Source organism: Staurois parvus, unplaced genomic scaffold (genome assembly GCF_062004578.1).
Source record: "Staurois parvus isolate SC_StPar_1 unplaced genomic scaffold, SC_StPar_1.0 ptg001287l, whole genome shotgun sequence".
In the NCBI taxonomy this organism is placed as follows: Eukaryota; Metazoa; Chordata; class Amphibia; order Anura; family Ranidae; genus Staurois; species Staurois parvus.
Genome location: NW_028319083.1, coordinates 402,804 through 409,011, shown reverse-complemented (window position 1 = coordinate 409,011; position 6,208 = coordinate 402,804). Strand labels below are relative to the sequence as shown.

General features: G+C 47.2%; 1 non-coding gene across 1 annotated transcript; it reads left to right on the top strand.

Annotated features, from left to right (window-relative positions):
• The first annotated feature begins 2,232 nt into the window (after positions 1 to 2,232).
• On the top strand, positions 2,233 to 2,314 carry TRNAL-AAG (transfer RNA leucine (anticodon AAG)). The gene has a single exon. It is a non-coding gene; the product is annotated as a tRNA-Leu (tRNA).
• Positions 2,315 to 6,208: the final 3,894 nt, after the last annotated feature.

Sequence of the window (6,208 nt, the reverse complement as noted above, 5' to 3'; positions counted from 1 at the left end):
TCAAATTTAAGGAAGTAATGGCAAATAAACACGGAAATGACGTCAATGAACAGTTTCATTGTACTGGCGGAAAAAGCTGTTCCCGGTCTTCGGCGCCACCTGCCGTTCAAACTACAGACGTTCCCAGTCAAAAACGTAAATTTAAGTATCGCCACCTCGTGTTTAAGACTTGAACTACACCCTTGGGAACTCTCAGTATAGTATTTAGCGCCACCTGGTGTGAAAATCCCGAACTGCACCCTAATTCCAGAGCCATGTGAGTACTTAGTATTAAGTATGTGAGTATTTATATGTAATTATTATGTTTATATATTTACATGTAAATATTTAGCAGGTGAGTATTTTTGTATGTGTATTTACTTACAGCGCCTTGAAGAAGTCTTCATACCCCTTGAAATGTCCCCCATGTTGTCATGTTACAACCAAAACTGTCAAATGTATTTTTATTGGGATTGGATGTGATAGACCAACACAAAGTGACACCTAATTGTGAAGTGGAAGGAAAATGAGAAATGTTTTTCAGCAATTGTGACCAATAAATCTGTGAAAAGTGTGGCGGCATTTGTACATACTATTCTAGATCCACAGCATCTCCACCTGGGCAGGAAGGGGGGAAATCCTCTGGAGGGCGAGGGGTTAAGAAGTCTTTTCTTTCAATACTTGCATGGAGAGATCCTTTAACCACCTCCCACCCGCCATATAAGGAAATGATGGGCGCAAGGCGGTTCTCTCGTTCTGGGAGGACGTCATATGACGTCCTGCCATTCTAACCACGCATGCGCGTGTGTGCAGCACGGCTATCGGTGGTGCGCTGTGTCCCTCGGATACAGCGGATCACCGATCAACGGAAAGAGCTGAAGATGTCGGCTCAGTCAAGTGATCTGCTGTGTCCAATCAGAGCTGATCACATGTAAACAGAGAAATGCCAGTTATCGGCAGTTCTCTCCTCATGAGCTGTCACGCTGACAGAGGAGAGGAGAGCCGGTAATCGGCATTCCTCGGAGGGGACATGTACACTGATCATCAGTGTAGCCCTAGCAGTGCTACCTGTCAGTGCTCATCAGTGCCACATATCAGTGCCTACCAATGCACATCAATGCCACATATCAGTGCCCATCTGAGCTACCAATCAGTGCCGCCTGTCAGTGCCAGTCAGTGCCACATATCAGTGCCTACCAGTGCACATCAATGCCACATATCAGTGCCCATCTGAGCTGCCTTTCAGTGCCACCTATCAGTGCCAGTCAGTGCCACCTATCAGTGCCAGTCAGTGCCACATATCAGTGCCTACCAGTGCACATCAATGCCACATATCAGTGCCCATCTGAGCTGCCTTTCAGTGCCACCTATCAGTGCCAGTCAGTGCCACCTATCAGTGCCAGTCAGTGCCACATATCAGTGCCTACCAGTGCACATCAATGCCACATATCAGTGCCCATCTGAGCTGCCTTTCAGTGCCACCTATCAGTGCCAGTCAGCACCACCTATCAGTGCCAGTCAGTGCTGCCTATCAGTACCTGTCAGTGCTGCCTATCAGTGCTGCCTAACAGTGCCAGTCAGTGCCACCTATCAGTGCCAGTCAGCGCCACCTATCAATGCCAGTCAGTGCCGCCTATCAGTGCTGCCAATCAGTGCCACCTATCAGTGCCAGTCAGTGCCACCTCTCATTGCCAGTCAGTGCCACCTATCAGTGAGCATCAGTGCCGCCTGTCAATGCTGCCTATCAGTGCCACCTATCAGTGCCATATATGAGTTCTGCCTTTCAGTGCCCATCGGTGATGCCTGTCAATGCCCTTCAGTGACACCTACCAGTGCCTCCTCATCAGTGCCACCTATCAGTGCCCATCACTGCAGCCTCATTAGCGCACATCAGTGAAGGAGAAAAATCACTTATTTACAAAATGTTAAAACAAAAACTAAGAAAAAAATTTTTTTTTTCAAAATTTTCAGTAGTTTTTGGTTTGTTTAGCAAAAAATAAAAACCCCGGAGGTGATTAAATACCACCAAAATAAAGCTCTGTCTCAAAAAAATGTTAAAAATGTCATATGGGTACAGTGTTGCATGACTGTGCAATTGTCATTCAAAGTGTAACAGCGCTGAGAGCTGGAAATTGTCCTGGCCAGGAAGGGGTATAAGTGCCCGGTAGGTGAGGGGTTAAATCAGTAACAAATCAAGGAAAGTGTTCTGGGATATTTATCCTTCATCACACAGCCATGTATATGGTGTCATCAGGTAGCGTGGCCGAGCGGTCTAAGGCGCTGGATTAAGGCTCCAGTCTCTTCGGAGGCGTGGGTTCGAATCCCACCGCTGCCAGCTGGGTTTTTGTTTTGTAATGGATGCAAGTATTTCCTTCACACATCAGATGTCCCCAGAGTGCAGATCCCCGGATGAACCTTTCCTGACACCTCCCATAGAGGAGAGCCCAGCGTGCCGTGTCCTGATATCAGTCATCTCCTTGTATAATGCTGTCCATGGAACCCCCAGACCATGGAGTCCCATCATCACATCCCCTTCATGGCACTGATCATCTGTCAGATGTCACATGCTGTGTCAGTGTATGGACCTACATACTACACGTGTGTGCTCCATTACATACAGTATACACTATATACTCCACCACATGGCTGCTTTCTTACATTGTATTGCCTGGTGCTGTATGTTGTTACATTGTAATATAAAGGACTGTATGTTGTTACCAGGGGTGGACTGACCATTTGGAAACTCGGGCACTGCCCGAGGGCCCGGGGTCAGTAGGGGGCCCCATGAGATGCCCCTGGTACCTTTTTCATAGGCTTTTTTGAGTTTGGGCAAGGACACAGGGGCCCCATGATCCCCTATTGCCCGGGGGCCCCATGAGTTGTCAGTCCGCCCCTGGTTGTTACATTGTATTGCCTAGCACTGTATGTTGTTACATTGTACTGTATATCGCTGTATGTTGTTACATTGTATTGTATAGGACTGTATGTTGATACATTGTATTGCATAGGACTGTATGTTGATACATTGTACTGTATATCACTGTATGTTGTTACATTGTACTGTATAGGATTGTATGTTGTTACGTTGTATTGCCTAGCGCTGTATGTTGTTACATTGTATTGTACAGCTCTGTATGTTTTTACATTGCACCATGTAGAGCTGTATGTTTTTTTACATTGTATTGTATAGCACGGTATGTTGTTACATTTTACTGTACAGCTCTTTATGTTGTTACATTATACTGTATAGGATTGTATTTTGTTACATTGTATTGTATAGGATTGTATGTTGTTATATTACTGTATAGGGTTGTATGTTGTTACGTTGTATTGCCTAGCGCTGTATGTTTTTACATTGTTCTGTGTAGAGCTGTATGTTTGTTTTTTTTACATTGTATCGTATAGCATGGTATGTTGTTACATTGTACTGTTCAGCTCTTTATGTTGTTACATTGTACTGTATAGCACTTTATGTTGTTTCATTACACCGTGTGTCTGAGAATGTTGATACATTGTACTGTACAGCTCTTTATGTTGTTACATTGTACTGTATAAGACTGTATACTGTTACATTGTACCATGTGAAGCTTTATGTTGTTACATTGTATTATATAGCATGGTATGTTGTTTCATTACACCATGTGTCTGAGAATGTTGATACATTGTATTGTATAGGATTGTATACTGTTACATTGTACTGTATAGCACAGTGGTTCTCAACCTTTCTAACGCCGCGACCCCTTAATACAGTTCCTCATGTTGTGGTGACCCCCAACCATAAAATTATTTTCGTTGCTACTTCATAACTGTAATTTTGCAGTGGGAGGAGTAGTGCCCCATCACTGATGTCAGTGGGGGGAATAGTGCCCCATCGTTGGTGTCAGTGGGATGAATAGTGCCCCATCGTTGGTGTCAGTAGGAGGAATAGTGCCCCATCGTTGGTGTCAGTGGGGGGAATAGTGCCCCATCGTTGGTGTCAGTGGGGGGAATAGTGCCCCATCGTTGGTGTCAGTGGGAGGAATAGTGCCCCATCGTTGGTGTCAGTGGGAGGAATAGTGCCCCATCGTTGGTGTCAGTGGGATGAATAGTGCCCCATCGTTGGTGTCAGTAGGAGGAATAGTGCCCCATCGTTGGTGTCAGTGGGGGGAATAGTGCCCCATCGTTGGTGTCAGTGGGGGGAATAGTGCCCCATCGTTGGTGTCAGTGGGAGGAATAGTGCCCCATCGTTGGTGTCAGTGGGAGGAATAGTGCCCCATCGTTGGTGTCAGTGGGAGGAATAGTGCCCCATCGTTGGTGTCAGTGGGAGGAATAGTGCCCCATCGTTGGTGTCAGTGGGAGGAATAGTGCCCCATCGTTGGTGTCAGTGGGAGGAATAGTGCCCCATCGTTGGTGTCAGTGGGGGGAATAGTGCCCCATCGTTGGTGTCAGTGGGGGGAATAGTGCCCCGTCATTGGTGTCAGTGGGGGGAATAGTGCCCCATCATTGGTGTCAGTGGGGGGAATAGTGCCCCATCATTGGTGTCAGTGGGGGGAATAGTGCCCCATCATTGGTGTCAGTGGGGGGAATAGTGCCCCATCATTGGTGTCAGTGGGAGGAATAGTGCCCCATCATTGATGTCAGTGTGGTGGAGGGGGAAATAGTGCCCCATCTTTGGGGTCAGGGGGGGGAATAGTGCCCCATCGTTGGTGTCGGTGGGGGGAGGAATAGTGCCCCATCATTGGTGTCAGTGGGGGGAATAGTGCCCCATCATTGGTGTCAGTGGGAGGAATAGTGCCCCATCATTGATGTCAGTGTGGTGGAGGGGGAAATAGTGCCCCGTCTTTGGGGTCGGGGGGGGAATAGTGCCCCATCGTTGGTGTCGGTGGGGGGAGGAATAGTGCCCCATTCTTGGTGTCAGTGGGGGGAGGAATAGTGCCCCATCGTTGGTGTCAGTGGGGGGGAGGAATAGTGCCCCATCATTGGTGTCAGTGCGGGGGGGGAGGAAATAGTGCCCCATCATTGGTGTCAGTGGGAGAAATAGTGCCCCATCATTGGTGTCAGTGGGAGAAATAGTGCCCCATCATTGGTGTCAGTGGGAGAAATAGTGCCCCATCGTTGGTATTAGTCACACAAATGATGGGGCACTATTCCTCCCACTGACACCAATGATACTTACCTTGCTGACCCCTGCTCCAGCCTGGGCTCGCTCTCTCACTTACCTGTCAGCTGTCTTCCTTCTCTGGCCGCTCTCCTCTTCACTTACTCCGGCAGTTCCCTCGATCTTCTTAGATCTACGCGCGCTGCCGCTCGGCTCCTCCTCTCCAAGCTCCACCTCCTCGCCGGTGATTGGCCGCCTGTGTGCCTCTCCTGAGCTACAGTTCCGGTGGCCAATCAGCGGCGAGGAGGCGGTGTTGTTGAGGGATCCCGGAGGTGTGGCCAGGTGACAGGAGCAGCGTATCATCCCGCCCACACATCGACTGAGTCAGAGGAGCGGTGTCTCGGTTCCTAAGACCATCGGAAATATGTGTTTTCCGATGGTCTTAGGCGACCCCTGGGAAATGGTCGTTCGACCCCCAAAGGGGTCGCGACCCCCAGGTTGAGAACCGCTGGTATAGCACTTTATGTTGTTTCATTACACCGTGTGTCTGAGAATGTTGATACATTGTAACGTATAGGATTGTATGTTGATACATTGTACTGTATAGGATTGTATGTTGATACATTGTACTGTATAGGATTGTATGTTGATACATTGTAACGTATAGGATTGTATGTTGATACATTGTACTGTATAGGATTGTATACTGTTACATTGTACTGTATAGCACTTTATGTTGTTTCATTACACCGTGTGTCTCAGAATGTTGATACATTGTAACGTATTGCACTGCATGTACTGTCTATTTCAGTCTAAGGATCTATACAACAAGGTATACACATGACATTGGTGAATTATACGCTGCCACACGCTCATACATTGTACAGTACAGGAGGAGATCATTATTTGGAGTGGTGGGGTTTACATGGATGTAATATGATGCATTTTATGACATTTGGTTCCGGTGATCAGAATACAGAGTAGCCTGGACTCTGCCATGTTGTGTATTACACACTAGTATGTGCTGACTGTGTATTGTAAATGCAGCTTACGGAATACATGTCCTATAGAAGGCAGAAAATGATTTCATATCCTATGTAAAGTCCAGTACAATCTTTTATGTGATGAATAGAGGGGGGGGGGGAAAAAACA